We start from the raw sequence: 27070 nt of genomic DNA on the forward strand, positions 1-27070 counted from the left end.
AGGTGGGGAAAGATACCCTACACAATGATGGCAATTAAGTGAATCATTGCAGCCCCAACAGAAATCAGTGTGGAAGTTCCACACAAGAAATCCTACATATACACCTGAAGAAATGTAAGTCAGCCTTATAGTACAGCTATTTGCACACACATTTTTTACAGCATGATTCAAAATAATCACATTCCAAAATTGGCCACCACAGGCAGAAAAGTGTGTAAAACTGTTATCTCCAATTAACAATTAAAAATCTGGGAGTAGGACTGTGTACCAAGTCGCAGAGTACCAGCCTTGATGGAAGGAAGCCAATCAAGAGATTAATGTCCTAGGTTCAAGCCTCAGGACTGGCAAACACACACACACACACACACACACACACACACACACACACACACACACACACACACACACACACAATGCTTACTATATTTTTTAGCCAAGTTTCTTATTCCCCTAAGATTCATACATCTATGACAGATCTAAATGTAATGGGAAAGAGATATTTATAATGATAAACTTCTACTGAAGAACCCAATTTTTTCTTGTTTTTTTTTTTGTGGTCTTTGGACTTGAACTCATGGCCTGAGTGCTGTCTGTGTGCATTTTCCCTCAAGGTTGGTGCTCTACCACTTAGATACAGTGCCACTTCCAGGTTTGTGATAGTTTGTTGGAGATAAAGAGTCTCAAGAACTCTGTCCTCCACACACTGATTTCTAACTGCAATTCTCAGATTTCACATTCCTGAATTGGTAGAATTAGAGGCCTGATCCACCAATGCCGGGCTAGAACCTGAGTATTTTCACCTTTGCTCATTAGAAGAGTTCAATTCTTTTTCCTCCAGAACACTTACCAAGCACAGTTCTCTCTCGATGGTAATCAAGCAAATACTGAGGCACCAGTAGCTCACACCTGTAAATCCTAGCTACTGAAAAGTCTGAGATATGAGGATAGTGGTTCAAGGCCAGCCCAGATAGGAAAATCTGGGAGACTTTTAGTCCCAATTAACCACAAAAAAATGCCATATGTTGAGTTGTGGCTCAAGAAGTAGAGCTCTACCTTGATCAAATACCTCAGGGATAGACCTCAGGCCCTGAGTTCAAGGCCCAAGACCAGTGCACATGCAAACACACACAATTTAATAACATGGTTCTCAAACCTAGCAAGGTGCCATCCTAATCCATTAATGTCATGCTTTGTTATGAGAACTGGAAAAGTCTAACGTCTGGCGTGGGCTGGTAAACAGCATCTGGACATAGTAATTAGCTCACAGCCAGTCAGACCAACCCAGACCGGAAGCAAGATTGAGTTGGTACAGGCACATGGCCTCTACTCCTTATTCACCCAGACTGGAATCAGGAGTGAGGTGACACAGGCAAGCAGCCCCCACTCACCAAGACCGGAAGACAGAGTAAGGTGACAAGGGCACCAAGCCCAGACTTATCCAGCCAGGAAGCAGTAGTGAGGTGATGCAGGGACATGGCCCCTACCCACCCAGACCGGAGGTTGTCGTGAGGTGACACAGGCAGCATGGCCCTTACTCCCCCACTCATGCAGACCAGAAGCAGGAGTGAGGCGAAACAGGCACGTGGCCCCCACTCACCTAGAGTGGAAGCAGGAGTGAGGTGAAACAGGCATGCAGCCCACACTCACCCAGACTGGAAGTGGGAGTGAGGTGGTGCAGGCACACGGCTCCTACCCACCCAGACCAGAAGCAGGAGTGAGGTGACACAGGCATGCGGCCCCTATTCATCTAGCCAGGAAGCAGAAGTGAGGTGATGGTCGCATGCCACACCAGAGGCATGATCCTAGCATTCCATGGCAGCTCTCTTCTCTCCCAGCCTTTGTGAAGGGCTGCTAGGTTCCATGATGCACTCCGGAGGTCAAGGGGCTGGAGCCAAGGTTGCTGCTGCCTCCCCCAACTGTTACTCCACCTGCTGCAGCTATGGTAGCAAATTTAATAAGTTCTAATTCACAGACCATATACTATGAACTATTAGTGTCTTCATGTACCATGTTCCACTTGCTAGTCACTTAATTGTATAGTTGCCAATGTCTTAAGTGTTCACTGACTTGTAAATATGCTGGAATGGAAATCCTAATATCACTGATGTCTTTTAATTTCTAGGAATGATGATTTTGAAATGACCCTTTCTGAAGAGAAGAGGAGGGGACATAGACTCAACTGTTCAAGAGTGCCTTTGGTTGACATTATTGGCCCAAGAATGAGTCGACACAGCTGGTATCCAGTTGTTTTGTGTTAGTCTTTGGGTCATGTTTTCTGTTTGGCCTTGGAGTCTTAGGCTTCTCTTTGTAGACACAGAAGATGGGAAAGTAATTGCCAAGGCTTATATAATCAGGAGCCATTTACTTCCTGCCCTTCTGAAATGGCATCTCACTACATAGCCAAGATGGCCTTGAACTTATTTTGCTTCTGCTTCAGCTTCCCAAGTGATGGAATTACAGGCTTACCATACCATGCCGAGCTATCTCTCATGGACCATTTGAAATAGAAAAATCATGACATGTGCGCTGTATCTACTAAGAGACTTGTGCAAAGACCAAATAATTTACAACCCTGTTGTTAAGAATATAGACTCATATTCAACTGAATTTCAAATTCAATTTTGGTTTCTTACCTGCTTTGGGTTAAAGAGGTAGACACTATATCACTGAGTTTTATTCACTTGTACAGAAATGTGGATGGTGCCAGGGACAGGTGGCTCATGCCTATAATCTTACTCAAGAGGCTGAGATGTAAGGATTGTGTTTTGAATCCAGCCCGGGCAGAAAAGTCAACATTAGAATAGGAGGGCAAGAGCCAAACTGATGAGCCAGATACTCTTCTGAAAAATGGTTTAATATGGTACAATGTTTCCCATATGTCAGTTTGTCATTCTGCTTCTAGTCAGAAAATTTATAAGGCTCAGAAAAGGATTCAAGCTCTCTGTTAAACCATACTGTAGCCATTTTGATTTGTATTAAAGGAATAATCAATTTAGACATTGGTAGCTCATGCCTATAATCCTTGCTGCTTAGGAGGCTGAGATCTGAGGAACATGATTTCAGGCCAGCCCAAGCAGAAAGTCCATGAGACTTGTCTCCAATTAAGCAGTGATAAACCCAGAAGAAGAGGTATGCCTTAATACAGTATTATTCCTAAGGAAAAAGCTTTATTTAAGCTGGCTTAAAACTTTGGGTCATATGTTGGGACATTGCCACGTACAATGCTGCTGGACCCTGCCTTCCTTTGGTGTGTTTGCCTAGAGCCTGGCTTTCACTCCTGTGGATATAGGCTGTTTAGCCCACAACCTTGGGGGTGGCATGATCCGTGTATGCCATATACTGCCCAGACAAAAACCTATGATGGAAGCAATGATTGACAAGGTGTTAGTCCAAAGTTACAATGGTAAGGATGTATTCTGTTTAGCTTTTTTCTTTAGTTAATTGCTTTTTAAAGTTTATCTGCTTATTTAATGTACTCTAGGAAATCAAAAGTTAATATTTGGAATTTTTGGTGCAATTTGCAACTAGGCAAGTAAGAGCACCCATTGCCCCCAAATTCAACATTTAAAATTATTAAAACTCTGTTCAGATGTTTTAGTCATCAGAAATTTGAGCCAGGGATGGGAGCTCACACTTGTAATGCTAGCTGCTGGGTCTTGACAGATACAGAGAGGATTATGATTTGATGTTAGCCCAGGAAAAACATTCAAAATATTGGATCTCAATCAATATTGAACCCAATGCATTGTGCTTCTTATTTCATCTACTCAGAAAGGGTAAAAAGAAGGATTATGGTCCATGCTGGTCTGGTCATAGACATAAAACCCTACCACAAAAATAGCTAAAGCCAAGCCAGGCGCAGGTGGCTCATGCCTGTAATCTTAGCCACGCAGGAGGCTGAAATCTGAAGATCACAGATCAAAGCCAGGCCAGGCAGCCCAGTGAGACTCATATCTCCAATAAACCACTAGAAAACCAGAAGTGGTACTGTGGCTCAAACAATAGAGCTTTCACCTTGGGCTGAAGAACTCAGGGACAACTCCCAGGCACAGAGTTCAAGTTACATAACCAACAAAAGAAAAATGAGGGCTGGGAAGGCGGTCAGTGGTAGAGTGCTTGCCTTGCATGCCTGAGGCCCTGGGTTCGATTCCTCAGCACCACATAAGCAAAAAGAAAAAAGCCAGAAGTGGCGCTGTGGCTCAAGTGAAGAGTTGAGGGACAGTGCCCAGGCCCAGAGTTCAGGCTCCACGACTGGACTCCCCCCCCCAAAAAAAAGAAAGAAAGAAAGAAAAATAACTAAAGCCAAAAAAAGCAGGTGTATGGCTCATCTGGTAAAGTACCTACCTAAAATGCATGAGGCCCTGAGTTTAAGTTCTAGGATAGAAAGGGGGAAAGGATGTGAAGGAATAGAAGGAAGAAAAGAAGGAAGGGAAAAGTTATTCTGTATATTGTACTTGCCTAGCTATTTCATTAAGGTGGCTTCTCATTCCTTTTTTTTTGTTTTTTGGTCGGTTGTGGGGCTTGAACTCAGGTCCTGGATCCTGTCCCTGATCTTTTGTGCTCAAGGATAGTGCTCTACCATTTTGAGTTACATTGTCACTTACGGTTTTCAGTGGTTAATTGGAAATAAGAATCTCATAGATTTTCCTTCCTAGGCTGGTGTTGAACCTTGATCCTCAGATCTCAGCCTTCTAACTAGCTAGAATTACAGGTATGAGCCATTGACTCTGGTCACTCATTTGTTTTCTTTCTTTTTATTTGTAAGTCATAGGATTTGAACTCTGGGTACTGTCCCTGAGCTCTTCAGCTCAAGTGAAGTGCTCTACCACTTGAGCCAGAGCCCACTTCTGGTTTTCTGGTGGTTAATTGAGGATAAGAATCTCATGAGCTTTCCTATATGGGCTGGCTTTGAACTGCAATCCTCAGATCTCAGGATTACATGTGTAAGCCACCTGCACCCAACTTCCTCATTTATTTTCTCATGGTGAGTTGTAGCTGATTTCCCTACTCCTTGTAGTTCCTAGCAACTACAAAGTAGTCCTAGAGGTACCTCATCCTTTATAGTAGTCCTTAGGACCAAGTGACTGCTGAGTGCAGGAAAGCAGATGAGGCCAATATAAAATACAATGCTATCTATCTATCTATCTATCTATCTATCTATCTATCTATCTATCTATCTATCTATCTATCTATCTATCTATCTATCTATCTATCTGTCTATCTATCTATCTATCTATCTATCTATCTATCTATCCAGTGGAGAGAACTAACACAGTCCCCCACTACCACAAATTATACAGTCGAATTTCCCACATTTGGGGAAATCTCAGGGGTCAGCACATCTGAAGTGCAATAGATAAGCCTGGCCCTGGGAAAACCATCTTCATGATCATAGTATCTCCCCTGCCAGGTAAGTAACAAGTGCCAGGTAAGTAACAAGGCTGACTTGGTATTTAAAAAACTAACAAACACATGAGAGTAGTTCACATTTGTAATCCTAGCTACTCAGAATGCTGAAATCTGAGGATTAAGCTTTAAATACTAGATAAATTTTGCTGAATTTTTATTAAAGCTCCTTTGGTGTTTTTAATTGAAGGTTTTATTTATTTTCTTATTTTACTGTTTCTTACTGTGACTACCAAAAAGCTGAGTGACTTCCGTGGCTTGTATTCCTGGATTACTTTGGAGGTGCTCTAAGACTTCATCAGAGGCCAGACTTGTTCTACTCAGTGGAGTAGCCAGCCACAAAGTTGTAAGTGACAATACTTACAGTAAGCAAAATTACATAAAATTAAAAATTCAGACACACATTTCCACTAGCCATATTTCAAATAAAAATAGAATTCAAGTTTCAGTGAATGTTAGTAAAGTTATAATGCATTCATTTTATGTGTCCCCTGTCACACTGCCACAGAAGAATGGAATACTTAAGGCATATCATGTGACTCCCAAGGCCTGGATGTACTTACTCTGTTCCTTTACAGAAAATGTTTGCCTGACCATGTACCCTAGTGAATATCATTTATTATGCAGAGCTACCCTCTTTTCTATATGCTGTTATTTCTCCCTATACTTTTCTCCCTCCCTCTCTCTTCCCTCACCCAATCCCTCCCTTTCCTTGTTTTAGGGATCAAAACTCATGCATGGTAAGTTGCTAAGCTGAATCTCAGCCCTGTGTATGATTTTGTGTTTGGTGAGGGGGTACTTTTTCAGGGTTTGAACTTTGGCCCTGGACACTATCTCAACTTTCTTCCTCCCTCCCTCCCTCCCTTCCTTCCTCCCTCCCTCCCTCCCTTCCTCCCTTCCTTTCTTCCTTCCTTCCTTCCTTCCTTCCTTCCTTTCTTTCTTTCTTTCTTTCTTTCTTTCTTTCTTTCTTTCTTTCTTTCTTTCTTTCTTTCTTTCTTTCTTTCTTTCTTTCTTTCTTTCTTTCTTTCTTTCTCTCTTTCATTTTGTCAGTCATGGGGCCTGAACTCTGAAATCTGGGCCTGGTCACTGTCCCTCAGCTCTTTAGATGAAGGATAGTGCTTTACCATTTGAGCCACAGCACCACTTCTGGCTTTTTCCGACTTATGTGGTGATGAGTAATGGAACTCAGGGCCTTATGCATGCATGACAATCACTCTACCCCTAAGCAACCTTCCCAGCCCTCATTTTATTTTAAAAATAAAATTCAAAACATGCCTTTTATGAATCTTCTTTCAATTTATTGAAACATAGTATATATTCTTTAAGCTGTTTTTAAAATATTTTTAGTGTAAAAATATTGTACAGAAGGTTTACAGTTACATGAGTAAAGTAGTGGGCACATTTCCTAGTGAGCATTGTCACCTCCTCCTTTCTTTTTCCCCAAACATCCCTTCCCTCCCCACCTTCCCAACACCTCCCATCCACCACAAATGTTGTAAAGTTTGTTTTCAACATAGTGTTTTGTACATCTCATTGTTACAATGGGTTAAACTGTATCCTTATTTAAACATCTTGTTATGTACATATAAGACGCAGGTCACCAGAAACAAATACAGTGAATACAGAGTAATACCCTGGAGGAAGAACATACCAGAGAAACAAAAAAAATCACATAGTACATTATAAATATGTTAAAAACAATAGCAAGAAAGAAAAAAGCACTTGAGTTACTATCTTGAGGTTTATTTCACTTAACATCATCCTATATGGTCATATGTACATAGCTTTTGATTTTTTCTTCTTGTCCTAGACATATACTAGATATTGAAAAAAAGGGAAACTATAAGACCTACGTTTTGGGGGGGCCTGGCCTACTTCACTTAATATAATTTTTTCCAAGTCTTTCTATTTCCTAACAAGTGGGGTGATGTAATTCTAATGGAGGCATAGAATTCCATTGTGTACGTGTGTATGTGTGTGTTTGTGTGTGTGTGTGTGTGTGTATTATATATATATATGTATATATACATATATGTATATATATGTATATATACATATATATGTCACATTTTCTTGATCCATTTATCTACTGAGGGACACCTGGGTTGGTTCCATATCCTAGCTATGGTAAATAATGCTGCAATAAACAATTGTGCTGGTAGCTTTAATATAGCCTTGTTTGCGATCATTTGGGTAAATGCTCAAAAGTGGTATTTCTGGGTCATAGGGAAGCTCTATGTGGAGTCTATTGAAGAATATCCATACTGCTTTCCAAAGTGGATGAACAAGTTTACACTCCCACCAACAATGCAGTAAGGTTCCTTTTTGACCACATCCCCTCCATCATCTGTTATTATTAGAGTTCTTGATTATAGCCATTCTAACTGGGGTGAGGTGGAATCTCAACATTGTCTTGATTTTCATTTTTATTCTTCATGTGTCTATTGGCCATTCCTATTTCCTCTTCAGAGACCTTTCTCTTTAAGTCTTTAGCCCACTTATTCATGGGGCAGTTGTTTCTTTGAGGATTGGTTTTTGGGGAATTTAATTTTTTGAGTTCTAAATATATTTTAGATATGAGACCCTTGTCCATTGTATGGCTAGTGAAGATCTTCTCCCAGTACTTGGGCTTTCTATTGATCTTGCTAGCTATGTCCTTTGCCATGCAGAAGCTCTGCAGTTTCACGCAATTCCATTTGTCCAACCTTTCTATGATTTTATGTGTTTCTGGGCCTTTATTAAGAAATTTTCGGTATGTGCCAAGGAGACCTAGAGGTTTTCCTCTTCCTTCCTGAAATGTTTTCAGGCTATCTGCTTTGACTCCAAGGTCTTTGATCCATTTGGAGTTGATTCTGTTGCAGGGTGCTATATAAGGATCTAGTTTTAGTTTTCTACAGGTGTGAAATATAGTATATATTTTATAAGTCTTTGTCCATCTCTCTAGAGGCCTCCACAAGTTTATATGTATTTGTAGCTTGGGAAGGGAAATAAGATTTAAATCAGGACAGTAGGAGGCTATGGTTTATAAGACTCATTTGAGACCCTTTTGGAAGAAATGTTGACTTTTTCCATCTGATATCCTACAGATGACAATCTTGGTACAGGTATTGAGTAGTCACAGGATAGGAAGCTTGTACTGATTTCTCCTGACTTTCCCCTGGGGACAAAGAAGGTGAAGTAGCCATAGGCATGAATCTGTAGGGGGATTGCAATTTATTTGTACTGACTGTATATTTCTAATTACTGTTGCCACAGGCCAGTGGGTGAAAGGTTTTTTTTTCCTTTCCTACTTTAGCTGTAACTAGTTATTTTTCATTTTTTAAATTTTATTTTATTGTAAAGAGTCTATAGAGGGGTTAGAGTTACATAAATAAGGCAATGAGTACATTTCTGGTCAAGCATTGTTACCCCTTCCCTTGTTTATCTTCCACTATCCCTTACCTCCCCCACCTCCCACACTCCTCCCCTCCCCACCCGAAGTTGTAAAGTTCATTTCCAACATACTGTCTTATGGGTGTCATTGTTGCAACGGGTCATCCTGTGTCCTTGTTTTAGCATTTTGTTATTTCCCTTCCCCTCCCCAAATTAGAAAAATGTATCTACAAGATGCAGGGTATCAAAGTCAAGCACAGTGACAACAGGGGATATACCACAGGGGGAAGAATATACAAAGGAAACCAAACACTTACATAATAAATCTAAAACAACAACAACAAATGAACCCCAAGATATAGTAATTTGTTTTTATAGGATATTTATTCTAAAACTCCCTAGACATCTTAAGTTTGGACTGTTTCTTTTTTTTCTGCCAGCCTGTGGTTTGAACTTAGGGCACTCTACCGCTTGAGTCCCAGAGCACCACTTTGAGCTTTTTCTGAGTAGTATATCTTATATAGAGTGTCATAACTTTCCAGCCTAGGCAGGTTTCAAATAATGATCCTTAGTTCTCAGCTTCCTGAGCATCTAGGAGTACAAGTATGAGCCACTAGGACCTGGCTTGAATAATCCCATAGTTTTAACTAGCTGTTTTCATATCCCCTACCAACAATGCTTTCTCATACTTTTTAAAGTTATCTCTAAATAGCTTAGGAAGGAGTTTGAGCATTGCTTAATCATTTTTTCACTTTCATTAGTATATACTAGTTGCACACACTGAGAGGTTTGATGGAGTTACTTCCACACACGCATATGATATACTTGCTCACATTCATCCTGACATCCCAGTGCCCAGCCCTTGAATTCAAGGCCCAGAACTACTGTGTACATGCAAACATTCACGGAGACACACACACACACACACACACACACAGAAGAACAATTAGCAAAGGTTATACTATTGATCAGGAACTGCAAGGAAACATGGGAAGGTAGATTGTCTTTTCCCAGTTTCTCTGTCTTCCTCCATTCTCTGCTTTTCCTCAGAACAACTCAAGCCCTCCACACCTCGCTTCTGTCTGTTTGAACACCCTGAGCCTGGCTTCCAGTATGCCATTCATAGGGAGCTGCCCTTGCCTGGATAGATGGTCCTCAAAGTAAGCAGAGTGTCTCAGGTTATATTTTATTTTTCCATTTGGAGTGTGAATGCAGGCCCTGGGACCATAAGCAGCATCTTGAAGTGTATGGACAGCTGTTTTGAGCTACAAAACTCACCTCAGAAAACAAGCAGAGGAAGTGGGATGCAAAATACACAACCTGAACCAATAGATCTATAGGTGACTGAGAGCCAATTTCCACATTAATGTGAATACAAGGGTGAGTCCATTTGAAGACAGGTCTCCAACGATTTAATGGGACCCCATGGACAAGCCTGGCAGGAAGACACGTGTGTGTGTGTGTGTGTGTCTGTGTGTGTGCCTGAAGGCTGGGCTGGGGCTCAGGCTGAGGCTGAGTGCAACCTGCCCTTATGCCTTTTTTGCTGCTCTACCACTTCATCCACAGCTCCACTTCTGGCTTTTTTGTTAATTGATTGGAGATGAGATTCTGATGGACTCTCCTACCATGGCAGGCTTCAACTCTGATCTTCAAATCCCCGCCTCATGAGTAGCTAGTATTAAAGAAGTGAGGCACTGGAACCTGTCAGGAAGCCTCTTAAATAACAGAGCTATTTTTAGGGAGACAGGAAACACCTCAGTCCAAAAGATGGTGTTGCGTTTTCATGTTTTAAAGGAAAAAATGCACTCAATATTGAAGTGTGAAGTAATATTGAAGGAAAGAAGACAGCAAACTTTCATAAATCTGGTGTTGTGAAAGCCCATCAGACATGAGTGTTTCATATAGGAATCAAAATAATATCCATGTGGCAACATTGAGACTCACCCATGTGGTCACTTGAACTGGTTGAAGACCTATTCTCAGACTGACTAACCTTCAAAAGTCTGGGATTCTGCTCTGTGGAAGATGTTTTCCAGTCACACTTGTAAGTCTCTTAGTTCTGTTTTTCACACTTCTCATCCCTCATTCTTAGTATTCACCAAGTATCTTTTCCATTGCTGCTCCAGAAGATGCTTTCAATGTCACTGTAAGAAGTGGCGCTGTAGCTCAAGTGGTAGAGCGCTCGCCTTGAGCTGAAGAGCTGAGGGACAGCGCCCAGGCCCAGAGTTCAAGCCCCACGGCCAGCCAAAAAAAAAAAAAGAATCTTTGGGGCTGGGAAGGTGGCTCAGTGGTAGAGCACTTGCCTTGCATGCCCGCGGCCCTGGGTTCGATTCCTCAGCACCACATAAGAAAAAAGCTGGAAGTGGCGCTATGGCTCAAGTGGTAGAGCACTAGCCTTGAGCTGAAGAGCTGAGGGACAGCGCCCAGTCCCAGAGTTCAGGCCCCACGACTGGACCCCCCCCCCAAAAAAAAGAAAGTAATATCAATGTCACTGTAAGGATTCATCTAATAAGAGAAACTTGTTTGAAGAACTTTAATACTTATATTAATAATATCATTACTAATAAAGAGTATTATTCAAGAACTACTTTAAGATAAATAAAACATGATTCAGAGCAGGTATGTAGTTTGGATATTAAATCTGATAGCACACATATATTCCTAGGCCATTACAAATCTGTAGTTACTTCAATCTTACAATACAAATGTTCTTAAGAAAGAAAGTGTTGATAATATAAGCAACCCAGTAGTTGTTGAATGATATAAATATAGTGAGGACTTCTGTTGAGCTAGTACACACTGGTTCTTGCTCTGAAAACATCACCTATCTGTTCTGAGAGCCAGTCAGGCTTAAGTAGGACACATGCTTCCGGATGACAGACCTGCCTGGCATTCACTGCCTAAGTCCATTCAGGCCCACAGCCCATAGGCAATATAGAACAATCTTCAGAACAGTCATCCTGACTTTAAAGTTCAAGCCTCTAATCCTAGCACATCAGCAGACTGATGTCTGAGGATTGTGGTTCAAAGTCACCCTGGGCAGCAAAGTCTGGAAGACTCTTATCTCCAGTTAACCACAAAAAAGCCACAGTGGAAGGGATAAACTGAGAGCAAGGGAAGGGGTGTAATTGTCCCCCAAAAATGTATTCATTACCTGACAACTGTTTAATTTAACTGACTTAACTGTTACCCCTCTGAACGTCATATTCCTAATAATATTTTTTTAAGAAAAGGAAAGATGAGTCTGGGAAGGTGGCTCAGTGGTAGAGTGCTTTCCTTGCATTCATGAGGCCCTGAATTCAATTCTTCAGTACCATATAAGCAGAAAGAAAGCTGGAAGGCACACTGTGGCTCAAGTGGTAGAGCACTAGCCTTGATCTGAAGAGATGAGGGACAGTGCCCAAGCCCAGAATTCAGGCCCATAACTTACAAAAAAAATAAAGAAAAGGAAATAAAAAAGGAAGAGTATTGCTGCCAGGCTCAGTGGCCAAGCCTGTAATCCTAGCTATTCATGAGGCTGAGGATCAGTGATTGAAGCCAACTTGGGTTGGAAAGCCTATACGACTTTTATCTCCAATTATGTACAAAAAAACCTAGAAGTAGAGTTGTGGCTCCAGTGGTAAAGCAGTAGCCTTGAGGGAAAAAACATAAACTACAGGGATAGTATCCATTTCCTGAGTGCAAGCCCCAGAAAGGCACAGAATAAAAGAAGGAAAGACACTATGAACTTGGTTTATCTGTACCTGAGATGTCCTTGTTAGAGACGATTATGGACTGAAACTCTGAACAGGGCATACTAGGTCTGGCATTTTTTCTGCACAAACTGTGTGCACAACCACCTTAACTCCTTCGCTATTCTATAGTTGCAGGTTGCATTATCTTCTCACCATGGAAGAGGTCCAGTATTTACTTTCCCTAGGGTACCTGTTTCCTTGTCTTCTGCTCTTTATTCATGGACAGCAGTATTTTAACTGAGAATGCAAGGAGGAGGATTGGCAAGGCCTTGAAAAAGAGAATTTGCTAGAAGTGGGTGAGACAGTGGTGATAATGCCCAGGACCAGGTGAGCATTTTGGTGATGATTTGGCATGGTGTGTCATTCTTTATCAATATGCTGAGGGGCCATGGGCATGAAGAGGAGGCCTCAATGCCTCCTGGGGTCATTCAGATTACACAGATATAAGCCAGCTAATCTTCCTCTCACTTTCCCAGCATGGAGTTATGGGTCCTGCCTGGAAGGGGACTCATGCCCAAGTATGGACAGCTATCCACACAACATCCAGTTGTGTCCTCTACATTGTTACTACATTGAGAGCAGTGCAGCACAAATCACATGGAGCATGTCTAAATCATTAAAGGGATGGGAAAGTGGTTCTATGTTATATGGACCAAGACAGACAGAGAACACCATATAAGTTCCCTTTCAGAGACCCCACTTCTGTTCAATGGCCAAGAGAACATACAGGAAAACCTCCAGAAGGAGGAGCTATGTTCCTAACCTGGACCTTCACTGCATGATTTCCCAAAGTTTATGGATACAATAAAACTAAATCTCTCCAAGATCAGGCATGAAGTCTCTCAGAGACCATTGCCCACATCTGTGAGGAGAGCATAGGAGGTAAAATGGACTGTCAGGGAGGGGAATAGCCACAGAGTGTCTCCGTGACATCTCTGGCATCCAGTATTCAGATAATTAGGGAAAGGTTACGAAAGCCTATTTGGTGTGGATAATGAATCATTGCAGCAGGTGGCACAGAGGATGGGAAAGCTAGTTGAAGAATACATGGGTCCCATCAAGTCCCAAGATGTGCAGATCTACCATCAAGAGAGCTGGACTATATGTTGGATATGTTACATGATAGCCTTTGCTAATGCCAGGTCTTAGACATGTGTTATACTACAGTGACTCTGCTGTCTACTACCACAAAGGCATGTAAGAGAGAGAAACTTGATACAGTTGCTGACGTCACCAAGATCATCCTAAGGAAGAACTTCGTAGACATTATCATCTGATTGTGTGTGGGGTCTGGGGAGGGGGGGGGTGTATGTGTGGACACTAGAGATTCAACTTTGGGTCTGGACAGTGCACCTGAGCCTCTTTTGCTCAAGGCTTGTACTATAGCTCTTAAGCCACAGCTCCACTTTCAGCTTTTTTGATATTTTATTGAAGCCTCACAAGTATTTACTTACAAGATAAACTTTAATTATGAGGTGATATGATTTTAAGGATGATATACTACTATGCAAATGCAATAAATAAAAATAGGAGGTAAAAAGACACTCTAAGGACTATATAGGAAGTTTTATGAAAGCCATGAAAGTATATCTTAAAAAAGTGTTATTAGTGACTTAAACAGCAGTGCTAAATTTTTTGTCCTGTATAAATGAATGAAGTCAGTTATTTCTGTTTAAATGTATAATGTTATTTTTCTCTTTTTACTGTTTGTAATCCATACTATTAATATTAATAGGTGTAGGAGACTCAAGCTTAGCTGTTGAACCTGGAAAAGGTTTGAGAGGTTGGAACATCACCTGAATAGTACTCAGAAAGCTGAGAGCTGACTATGCAAAGGTTAAAACACAGCTCTGTGAAGTAAGCCAGGCCCAAAGAAATATAAGTCCCATGGTTTCCCTTATTTGAAATAACTAGTATATGTCTGAGACAAACAGAAACTGTCAGACAAGTTGATGTTAGGTGAAATGAACCCCAAGATAAGGATTCAAATGTTTTTTTTTTTCTTTCTTGAGATTGTTTCCAACATATTTATAAAATGATTTCTTTGTTGCTTTGTATGTACCTCCCCATGGAATTAGCCCTGCTTTCACTGTAGTTGATGTTGGTATAATTTGTGGAAAGGAAGGAAAAAAAACAAATTGTTTAAATAGGGATACTGGTGGACCCATTGCATGAATGAGATGTACAACACGTTATGTCGAAAAGCGAACTTTACAACTTTGAGGGGGAGGTAGGAAGAGCTGGAGGGAGGGGTGGGGGGCGCGACATGGGGAGGGATGGGAGATGGGAAGGGATAGGAAGGGAAAACAAAGGAGGAGGCAGCAATGCTTGATAAGAAATGTACTCATTATCTTGCCCATGCAATTGTAACTCCTCTGTATGGTATTTTCACAATAAAAAAAAAAAAACAAATATATAAATAGGGTTACAGGTGACCCCATTAAAACAATGAAATGTATAAGATGTTATGTTGAAAAATGAACTTTACAACTTCGGTAGGGCGTGGGGATAAGGAAGGGGGGTTGAGAGGGGAAGGGATGGTAAGGGGAAACAAAGGAGGAGGCAACAATGCTTGATAAGAAATGTACTCACTATCTTGTCAATGTAATTGTAACTCCTCTGTATGGTATTTTCACAATTTTAAAAAAAAGCACAGCTGTGGAGAGTGTTAAGCTATTGCCCCCTTCCATGGTGCTTTAAAGGCCTTGAAGCCTGGGAGGTAAAAGAATTGACAACTTAACCTAGGAAGCTAGATAAAATAGACCAAATGTCTGGATTTTCTCTAGGTTGCATTCTCCTTTCTCAAAACAAAAAGGGAACCAGTGTTTCTCTCTCACTGTGGTGGTTCTGATTGCAATATAGAAGCTTCATTTTTGCATGTATCCATGGTAACCTTCCCAGTGTGAATCCAAATAAATATGATTGCTTGTATGACCTGGGGCCCAAGTGCCAGTAAGCCTTGGGACCCCAGGTCCTCATTGATTTTTTTTTCTTTTTCTCTATACCTGTCCGTGTATTTTCTAATTTTCTTCAGCTTGGTATCCTATTGCACTGCCTTGGGTTGCAATTAGCAACAAATATGAATATTCTTGAGTTGTAAAACATAAAGGACTTACAAACTTTCTTATCCCAGATGGCTTCAAACCACAATCCTCAGATCTAAGCCTTCTGAGTAGGATTACAGGCATAAGCCACTGGCAACCAGCATGCATCTGAAGACTTGATGTCAGTGAGATCTTTCTTGGGGAATGTCTGCACATCTCAGTCCTCCTCAGCTCTGTTCCTTCCTGTTACCCAAACAGAGTCAACATTTTCACTCCTTTATGTTCAAAATCCTTGAGGTTAGTGAACTGACTTGCCTGCCATGTACCTCCTTTCTATAAATACAATAGTGGGTTTTACTCCTTACCATCGATTAACTAAATTAACTGGGATCCACACAGAGGTGACATGTCCTTTTCTGGATTGCACACCGTACACCTATGTTTTACTTTATCTAATAAAGTTAACATAACTTACCTTGTTTGAGGGTTCTTAGTTCCCATATTTCTTCCTTCTCATCCCTCTTTCCCTTGCACAGAGGGAAGAACCATTTGGAATTGTGAAGAGTGAGTTTTTAGTCATTTTCTGAAAAGCTTTGCCAATGCATCCTGATTTCCAAGTCCTGAGTAACTGGCCTGTAAAGCCTTGTTCTTTAATCTCTCCTCAGCTGACACAAATGACCACATATATCTAAAAAAGGCTTTGGGAAATGAGTTCAGGTTATCAGTTAGGAATCCTTATTACCTGGTCACTGTGCATAAGTTGTTTTTGTTTTTTTGTTTTGTTTTGTTTGAATAGTGTACAATTAGTACCAGAATTAGACTTCCAAGTATTTTTTTTTAATTCAAAGCTAGCAGGCACTCTTATTTGAACCACAGATCAACTTCTGCCCCACACTCTTTATCTTCTGGTGGTAAATAGGACAGAAGTTTCCCACAGGAAGCCAAGGGCACTACACAGTATCCTCAAACCTGAAGACTGTGGTTCACAGCCAGCCTGGGCAGGAAAATCAATGAGCCTCCTATTCCCAACTAATCAGCAAAAAGAAGTGGAACTGTGGCTGAAGTGGTAGAGCAGCAACCTTGAGCATAAAAAAAGCTAAGAAAAAGCTAAGAAAAAAAGTTTTAAAAAAGGTAAGTGAAAAACAGATCTAGCACTAAGACAACCACAAAATAAATTTTTTTAAAAAGTGCAAGAGAGCACAAAGAGTCTTAAAAATGATAAAAATTAACAAGAAACTGGTGGCTCACACTTGAAATTCTAGCTACTCAAAACACTGAAATTGAGCATTACTATTCCAAGCCAACCAGGACAGGAAAGCCCATTGTGTGTGTGTGTGTGTGTGTGTGTGTGTGTGTGTATGAGTGTGTGTGTGTTCCTTTCTGGGATATGATCTACAAGTTTTTGCTTGACCATTTCCAATCTTTTGGAGGTTAATTTGAGATAAGAGTCTCATGAACTTTCCTTGTCTCCTGACAATGAACCGCAATCAGTATAAGTCAGGACTTTGTGGGAGTGTCTATACTTACCTCCTACTAACCACCAAAACCAAAAAATGAACCAAATTGCAACTGTTACTAAAGTTTTAGAGCATTCTATCCTTCAGCAGGATTGGTGAGGCCCTAAAAACAAGACAGAGAACCAACAAATAAATAAATGTATTTGAAGAAGAAAAGAGCCAATTAGTTTTTTATAATATAGACTCATATCTTTAATCCAAGCTGAAATGTAAAGATCACAGTTCGAATCCAGCCTGGGCAGGAAAGTCCAACTAACTTCTTTTTGAGTGTGCTAGACATGGGCTTGAACTTGAGGGTTTTTACTCAAGTTTAAAAATACTACTTCCTGTATCATGTGCTGAATTGGAGATGAGACTGATGGACTTTCTAGCCCAGGCTGGCTTTAATCTGTAATCCTTAGATTTTAGGATACTGTGTAGTGCCTTGGTTCCCATGGGACTCTTATTTACTATTAACCACTAAAAGAAAAATAGAGGCGGAAGTTGAGCTGAGGCTCAAGTAGTAGAGCCTGCTAGCTTTGAAATGAAAAACAAAATACCCACAACAAAACAAAACAACCCTCAGCGAGAGTCACTAGGCCTTGAATTCAAGCCTCCTCTCCCCCCAAAAAAAGACCTCAGGAGTTGAGTTTTTGTTCCTGCTAGCTTTGAGCAAAAAACAAAAGGCCAAAAATCTCATGGACAGTGAAGTAGTGTGGCCTAAATATAGAGCCTGCTAGTTTTGATCTAAAAAAAACAAGCCAGGTGCCTCTGGCTCATGCCTGTAATCCTTGCTACTCAGGAAGCTTAGATCTGAGAATCACATTTGGAAGCCAGCCTCGGCTAAAAGGTCCCCTGGTGACTGTTTTTTCCAACTAAGTAGAAGTGGCACTATGTCTGAAAATAGTAGTGTCCCTGCTGTGTCCCTGATGGACAGTTCCTAGGCATTGAGTTCAAGCCCCAAAACTGACAATATCAATAAATTGATTAACTAAATACTGAGCATAAATGAGTAGGCCCTAATAATAAAGGACATGAACTTTAAAAAAGGGGGAAGGGACAATCAAATAAATGAAAAGGTGGAAAGGGAGCATATTAAGGCCTTCTAAATCAAAACTGTAATTCTACCTGCTCAGATTACTGAAAACTGAGGACTTTGGTTCAAGCCAGCCCAGGCAGGAAAGTACAGGAGACATATTTTACTGTGTTCAGTATGGAGGCTTGAACTTGCTATGTTTTGCTCATGGCTACAGGTCTACTTCTTCCAACCTCTAGGTGGTTATTAGAGATAATTGTCTCATTGACTTTCTTGCCCAAGACTGGCATTGAAACATGATTCTCAGATTTCAGTCCTTTCTGTAATGCTCTTGACTTTCTATTGATATTCTAATCTCCTATTAACCATAAAAAAATGCAAAAGTTGAGCTGTGGCTCAAGTAGTGAAACCAGCTACTATTAAGGTAAAAATAAATAAACCTCAAGGAAAGTCATCATGACTTAATTTCAAGACCTAAGAACCACCACTCAATTAAAAAAAAATAGAACCTCAGTCACTGTGACCTGAGTTTAAGCCCTAGAAAAACAGCTGCAAAAAAGAAAAACAGCCTGTAGTTTACCTGTGGTCAAAGTTGTAGGTCATGGTAGTTTCAAGGGAAACAAAAAATCAGCATAATAGCTAGTGCCTAATAACAAATGCCAAAAAGAAAGAAATAATAAATAACTGAAAAGGTGAAAGAAGAGGTAATTAAAGATTTGTAAATGTTGACTCACACTTATAATTCTGAATGCTAAGGAAACAGAAATCTGTAGGTCATGGTTCAAAGCCATACTGGACAGGAAAGTCCATGAAACTTGCTTCAGTATGTTCAGTCGAGGGACTTAAAATTGAAGTGTTTTGCTCAAGGCTACAGCTCTACTATCTTCCACCTATTAGGTTGACTGGAGATAAGAGGCTCATTGACTTTCCTGCCCAGGCTGACTTTGAACTCTGATCCTCAGATTTCAAGCCTCTCTGTACTGCCCTGGACTACCCATGGAATTCTTGCCTCATATTAATCACTTAAAAAAGGCAGAAGTTTAGCTGTGGCTCAAGTAGTAGAGCCATCTACCCTTCAGTTAACTAAGTAAATCAATAAAACCTCAGAAAGAGAGGAGAGGAATGAGAGTGAAAGACAGAACGTCTTACAATAAGCAAAAGGAAAGAAATGTATATATCACCTGGAAGAAATAATTGTATTGTCAAAGCTTATAGAATTGTATTGTCAAAGCTTATAGAATTCACAAACTTTATCGACCATAATAATGACAATTTGCATTGTGAAGGTTAAAGTATGTTTGTGACTTCAACTAAATATCACTATTCCACAATATTCTGAAATAAGAGAAATTTAGGTAATCACCTAATCTCAATAATAGTAAAAATCTCAGAAAGAGTCACCAGGCCTTAATTTCAAGCCCTAACACCAACGTGCCTAACTCCAGCCAAACACACACACACACACACACACACACACACACACACACACACACACACACACAGAGCAGGAGCTGAGTTCTCACTCTTGGAGCAGAAGCCAAATGAAACAAAAAGTAGACTGTAGTAGACCTATGGCTTAAGTAATAAAGCAAGCTGCTTTTAAGAGAAAAGAAAAGAAAACTTGAGTATGAAGGCAAGGCCCTAAGCCCCTGACTCTTCCCAGAATGGAAATCAGTCATGGAATCCAACAGAACGTGCCCCTTCAGTTCTAGGCCCTCCTATCAAAAATAGATGGTAGGCTTGTTCTTGGCTTCTGGCACAAGTACCTTGTGTAGAGGAAGCCCCTCCTCTTGCTTCCTGGATCCCAGGGTTCAGCCTCTCTTGTGAGTCAGGGTGGGAGGTGGATGGCAGTGTGGCAAGAGGTTCCAAATAGAGTGGCAGCTGTGCTAATTGACTTGAGGCTGACAGCTGGATGCCAGGGCTAAGTGATAACAGGTAGCTATCTCTGATTACCCAGCAGTAGGCAGACTGAGTTGGAGCACCTGCTGGCTCTGCCTATCAAGTCCACCCCATCTCCTCTGCCCCATAACAACCAGAGGTTTAAATGGGGATCTGAGTTGGCTGTGTCAGATTCCTGCTCCCCAGCCCTACCTGTTTTCCTCGGTGTACACCACTGCTGAGGACACGCATCCAACTGCTTTGCAGCCCTACACCGTGAGGGAGATCGTGTACATACAGGCAAGCCACTGTGGCAACCAGATTGGCTCAAAGGGGAGCATGACACTGGCCTAGGATCCTAGTCTCAAATTTAGGGGGATAAGGAGGAAGAGGACGGGGTTGGAGGGTGCAGGTGGTGGTGGTCATGTCTAGGCTGAGGTAGGTGGGGCTCCATAGTAGTCCCTAACCTCCTAGAAATCAAGTCCCCCAGATAGTTTCCCCAATTTCCCTAATTTGTGTGGCCCAGGTGGGTGTGGTTTTTTAAGCAAGGCTGGGGTGGTTTCAAATCCCTTGCATGTCTTAGTCTTACCTGAGACTCAAGTCATTGTACTTAGTTTCCTGGGAATAGACTAATGCATTTTTGGTCTGATTTGAAAGAAAGGAGTGCAGTGTCTTTGAGCTGACAGATACAGAGGATTCCCTTTTTGTCAACTGATGAGTATTAGATAATTGAGAACAGTTCATCAACCTTAATGCAAATTTCTCTGAGTTTTCATGCCCTATCTCAGTTCCCTTAAGTTGGGTGTTTTCTAAATCCGTGGTTGTCGGTGTATGCTCTGAGGACCCTTGGGGTTCTGGAGACCCTTCTAGCTGAGTCTTCAAGTTACTGCTTTGGCAATTTCATGTCCATATAAGGCCAGGTTCTCATCATAGAATCCAAACAGAATATTGTATCCCGTAAGATAGAATAAACATAGGAGAACCCAGATGTCTTCTATTCAGCCAGATAGCAAAGAGATTAACAAAACTAAAATACCATCAATTTTTGTGCTTTTTTTAATTTAAAAAATTAATTTTTTTACAAAAATATTTGTGTCAACAGGACTTGGATTTCTTATAGTTATTTTAAAATCCATTGTTTGGACAGTTAACATTCTAGGCCATAATACACTTCTAGTTCCATCTCAGTTTTGGGAAATGCTAAGCGATGAGCACAACATTGACTGCACTGGCAACTATTATGTAGACAGCAGCTTAGAGAATCGAGGTATATTACAACGAGGCAGCTAGTGAGTGTCTCCTGTCTGGCTTCCAATACTGTGGCAGAATAGGTCCCTGGGGAATACTAATGACAAGGAAGGAGTTCCTGCCTTTCTTAGGGTGGTATTGTAGTTCGAATTTGGGGCCTCAATCTTGTAAGTCAAGTGCTGTATCCACCTGAGCCCCTCCACCATATATTTTGTTTTAATTTTTGAGTATACACTTGTGAATTTCCTCAGGAAAGCCTTTTACTGAATTCCCCCTACCTGAACTTGCTGACTAGCCACACCTGGATTTTTTTTTTTTTGTCATGGGGCTTCAACTCTGGGCATAGGCATTGTCCTTCATCTCTTCAATCTTTCTTTTCCTTTTATTACCAGGGGTTCCTTTTTTTAGAACTCTCTGGGCTTCTGGGATAACTCCTTCTAGCTTAGTTTAATTCATTAATTCTGCTTGTTGTAACATATTTGGAAATTTTAAGTTTTTATGTTTACTATGCGTGAGCCGCAAAACCGCTTGTGAAGTTGTAGGAGTTTTTGGAGGCAGCGTCACATCAGATGATTGATTGGGGCATCGCCCACATTTAATCTTTGGTCCTAGTCTTTATTATTTAGAGAAGTCATCTCTATTGGACTGGAAAGAAACAACATGCTCTGTTCACGGATCAATAGAAAAATAGCCAAAACGAGAATAAAAGCAATGAATGTACAGCCAAGAAGAATATAGTAAGAATAAAGGTAGAGGCTATAAAGGTGCAGCCAAGTGTATGGGAAGCCTTGAACCAACACCCCCTTCCTGCAGGCATGCTTCCTTAAAGCTCTTTGTCTAACGCGATCTCATGCAGACTCCGCAGGAGGTGGCATGACACCAACTATTTCAGGTAGTTTCTTGGAAATGAGAGTCTCCCAGAATTTCCTGCCCCAGCTGGCTTCAATCTGCGATCCTAAGATCTCAGACTTTTGAGTAGCTAGAATTTCACCCTTCAGCAACCAGAGCCCAGTTGCATTGCCCTCTTTAAAATACAGATTAAATTTCTAAAAAAAAATTTTGAAATTGAAAATTTTAAAATTTTAACGAGGGATGTTCAGTCACTAATATATATGTGAATAGTCCAAATCATAAAGCATAAATAAAGTGTCTCACCCTGAAATCTATAACACTTCTGGACTTTAGCATTTTGAATATGAATACTTAGCCAACAATAAATTCTTTTTAAGGTTTTTAAAGTAAAAAACATTGTTGTGATGTAGAAAAACCCAATAATAATGTGTAAACACTGCTTTTAAGTGATATATATTGTCTTTCCTAACACAAACAACCTTACTGAAGTCTACAGAGTAGATTGTCAGTTTTTGTAACTGTCAATGTGAAATTCATTTAATTTTATATAAAGAGTTTCCATTCTACATCATTGTATACAAACAGAATCGTAGATAATTGGTTTTCCTGTGTAATAAACCAATGAAAAAGTGCAAACAAAAGGACAGAGCTATTTAATGTATTTGAGTTTTATAGATCTACATTTGGGGATGTCCTCACCTTCGTATTTTGTGGTGATATTGCTTAAGTAAGATATAAGACTTTAATCTTGTGGTTCCTTGGTTGAGAGTCGTTGTGTGGAATTGTATCACTGCTATGAACAGTATTTTATGTTGTGTCTTTATTAGATCCTGTATATCAGGCAGGATGGCCAGTTTTCTTCATGTCATTGTTTAGGAAGGGGGCAGTCTCAAACTCATGTTTATATCATTTTAACTGATATCCCTTTTGAAAAATCAGGTTAAATGGCAAATTGCAAGTAATTGCCCAAGGTTGCTCTGAGTATTTGAATACAGGGAAATGTGCTATTTGATAACAATTATTGAAAAATTATAACACAAGAAATATGAATTTTATGTATTTTCCCCAGGAAAGCATTATACTTGAATTTCCCCTACATCTACTTGCTGAAGAGCCACACCTGGCTCTTTTGTTTTATTTGTTTGTTTTTTTGTCGGCAGTGGCACTTAAACTCTGGGCCTATGCACTGTGCCCCAACTCTTCTGTTCAAGACAAGCAGCTCTACCACTTAAGCCACAGTGCCATTTCTGGTTTTCTATCAGTTTATTGGAGATAAGAGTCTCACAGACTTTCCTGCCCAGGCTGGCTTTGAACAGTGATGATCTCCAACTCCATAGTTGCTAAGATTATAGGCATGAGCCACTGGTGCTCTGCACCTAGCTACTTTTAATTGGGGAATGGAAGGGATAGTGGGAGAACAACAAAGGAGTGGGTAACAATGTTCGACAATAAATGTTCTCATTTCCTTACTCATGTAACTGTAACTCCTCTATACAGCACCTTTACAATAAAAATAAAATTAACAAAAAAGAGAAAGCTTCTTGCTGATAGGCAATGATGACTCACACCAATAATCCTAGCTACTCAGGAGGCTGAGAAATGAGAATCATCGTTCAAATCCAGCCTGGGCAGGAAAGTCCCTGAGACCTTTATCTCTAATAAACAACTCAGAAAACTGAAAGTGGGACTGTGCCTCAAGTGATAGAGTGCTAGCCTTGAGCTGAAGAGCTGAGGGACAGTGCCCAGGCCCAGAGTTCAAGCCCCACCATGAACAACAACAACAAAAAAAAGGTGTTGTCATCTTTCTTTTGCCCCATTAGACTCAAAGCCTGATGCTCATCTTTGCCTCCTGAGTAGCTGAGATTTCAGCCACCATGCCCAAAGCAAAGGAATAAAATGCATGGAAATAGACAACTGCAAACGTCCTTAAAGTTGCTGAAGCCTCTTGCATGGTGATTCATTCTCAAGATATCTTTTCTGTTTCCATGTCTGAAATGCTGTAATTTCTATAATGAATGCTGAGAGCCACTTAGAATCATAAGCTCTGCTCCTAAGTTCCTTGTCAAGTATAGGCCCAAGTCAACTCTTGTTCCCACAGGCAACAAATATGTTCCTCGGGCCATCATGGTGGACCTAGAGCCTGGCACCTTAGACTTAGTAGGATCGGAACCATAGAGTTTCAGACCAGACACTTCATATTTAGTACGTCAGCATGGTCCATAGAAGATGGCTAACAGGCACCCCTCCTTCGTAACATCCAGACACTCCAGTTCCCAGAGCTGAGCTGAGCCTTTATTCATCTAGATAACATCCTCACCTAACCCACCTATTTCAGTCCACGGGAGTCATGTCCCTGTCCACTCAATCAGCACAGATAAATACCAGTCTGCAAACAGCCTCTGAAGGGAATGAACAGCGAGCAGGGAATGCCTCCAACAAGGTTTCAGCGCTGCTGGCCCTTTCAAATACCTGGCAATAACAGGGAACCATTTCAGGACACCAGAAATCAAAGCACAGCTATATGTGAGCAAGGTGCAGACAAGTGCCTTCAGCTTAGCTTCCCTCTGACCATTCTGTTCTCCTGTTCCTCCTGTGAAAGTAAGTACTTTTCCAGTATTGATGCAGGCTCTGTTCATTTTTTTTGGTCGGTCGTGGGGCTTCAACTCTGGGCCTGAGCACTGTACCTCAGCTCTTCAGCTCAAGGCAAGCACTCTACCGCTTGAACCACAGCATCCCTTCTGGCTTTTTCTGTTTATGTGGTGTTGAGGAATCGATCCCAGGGCCTTGTGCATGTGAGGCAAGCACTCTACCATTAAGACCCCTTCTCATCACCAGGCTCTGTTCATTTTTAGAAGTACGTGGTTTGGGTTAAAATGTATCTTCCTCCACATTGTCTTTACTTTCTTTAGAACCTGGTTGATTTGTAGGGTCCCAGATACATTGAAAACATTTCCTGGGGGCGAGGAAGGTGGCTCAGCAGTACCGTGCTTGCCTTGCATGCATGAGGCCCTGGGTTCGATTCCTCAGCACCATTAATCAGGAAAAAAAGCCAGAAGTGGTGCTGTGGCTTAAGTGGTAGAGCACTAGCCTTGAGCTGAAGAGCTGAGGGACAGCTCCCAGGCCCAGAGTTCAGGCCCACAACTGGACCCAAAAAAAGAAAACATTTCCTTTATTTCACCAGTGTATCTAAAATAATAGCCAAAGTTGCTCAGAGGAGCCTATAGTCTTCACAATGCATATAGCAAAGTCATTATTCCTGGAGTATGTGTCTCACCATGTCTTTGTGTCTGATAGGCCAGAACAGAGCAGGCAATAACTGGGCCAAGGGCCACTACACAGAGGGAACCGAGCTGGTGGAGTCAGTGCTGGAAGTGGTGAGCAGAAAGGTGTGTCTGTCTCCAGGGTTTCTAGCTGGCCTACTCCCTGGGAGGTGGCACCAGGTCAGGCATGGGCACCCTGATTCTCAACAAGATCCGAGAGGAGTTCCCAGACAGCATCATGAACACCTTCAGTGTCATGCCCTTGCCCAAGATGTTGGACACTGGCACCTTAGACTCAGTGAGATTGGAACCATTTGGCCAGTGTTTCAGACCAGACAACTTCATATTTGATACGTCATCATAGTCCATGGGAGATGGCTAACGGGCACCCCTCCTCCCTAACATCCAGACACTCTAGTTCCCAGTGCTGGGCTGAGCCTTTATCCACCTAACCCTATCATCCTCACCTAACCCTACAACACCATCTTGTCTGTCCACCAGTTGGTGGAAAATGCAGATGAAACGTTCTGCATTGACAACAAGGCCCTGTATGACATGTGCTTTTGCACTCTGAAGCTGCCCATGCTCACCTATGGAGAACTGAACCACCTGGTGTTGGCTACCATGATCAAGGTCATCACCTGCCTGCGCTTCCCTGCCCAGCTGAATGCAGACCTGCGCAAGCTGGCTGTGAACACGGTGTCCTTGCCCTGCCTGCGCTTCTTCATGCCTGGCCTTGCACCCCTGACTAGCCGTGCCAGCCAGCCATACAATGCTCTCTCAGTGCCCAAGCTCACCCAGCAGATGTTTACACCAAGAACACGATGGTCACCTGTGATCCCCGCCATGGCTTCTACCTGACAGCGGCTGCCATCTTCCGAGGCCGCATGTCCATGAAGGAGGTGGATGAGCAGATGCTCAACTTGCAGAACAAGAACAGCAGCTACTTTGCAGAATGGATCCCCAACAACGTGAAGACACTTGTGTGTGACATCCCCACACATGGCCTCACGATGTTGGCCACATTCATTGGCAACAACATGGCCATCCAGGAACCCTTCAAGCACACCTCAGAGCAGTTCAGTGCCATGTTGCAGCACAAGGCATTCTTGCACTGGTATACAGGTGAGGGCATGGATGAGATGGAGTTCACTGAGGTTGAAAGCAACATCAATGACCCGGTGTCCAAGTACCAGCAAATCAAAGATGCCACTGCTGATGAACAGGGGAAATTTGAAGAAGTCTTGTGGAAGAAGAGGTTTAAGACTTCCCATTGCTAGCAGTGCAACAGGAATGCCAGAGCCTGCCTACTGCTTCTCAAATAAATGGTGCTTTCCTGAGCTACTGTTGTCCTGCAGTGGGACCTTGCTATGTATCATCATGCTCAGCCTTCTCTGTCAGGAACTCACTGACAGTGAATGTAAAAATGCAGATTTCTTTTAAATATGATTGTTTTAAAACCCTATTTGTATAAATAAAGAAGTATACATTTTATACCCTGAGCCCTTATTCTTCTTTAGAATCCTTTTTATTCTTTCAGTGTATTTGAAATATAAATTTGGCCAGAAGGATTTAATCTTAGCAATATAGGACTGGTGCTCAAGAGGAGTATTAAATTCATGGTTTTTCTGCTATTTTGAAGAGGAGGATGACAAGTGCCAAGTTGTTGTTTTTCCCCCTGGCCCAGTTTTATAGTTTTCAATCTCTCAAAAGCATGCAAGTAGCAAAAAAGCAGTTTGAAGAG

The 27070-nt window shown here is 41.4% G+C and overlaps 1 non-coding gene and 1 pseudogene across 1 annotated transcript; one reads left to right on the forward strand and one right to left on the reverse strand.

Annotated features, from left to right (window-relative positions):
- Positions 1-1524: 1524 nt before the first annotated feature.
- Positions 1525-26606, forward strand: LOC122121604 (annotated as a pseudogene).
- LOC122121607 lies at positions 5255-5418 on the reverse strand. The gene has a single exon (XR_006149975.1). It is a non-coding gene; the product is annotated as a U1 spliceosomal RNA (small nuclear RNA).
- Positions 26607-27070: the final 464 nt, after the last annotated feature.

This window comes from Dipodomys spectabilis, unplaced genomic scaffold, assembly GCF_019054845.1.
Source record: "Dipodomys spectabilis isolate Male_0828 unplaced genomic scaffold, ASM1905484v1 ptg000191l, whole genome shotgun sequence".
NCBI classification, from domain to species: Eukaryota; Metazoa; Chordata; class Mammalia; order Rodentia; family Heteromyidae; genus Dipodomys; species Dipodomys spectabilis.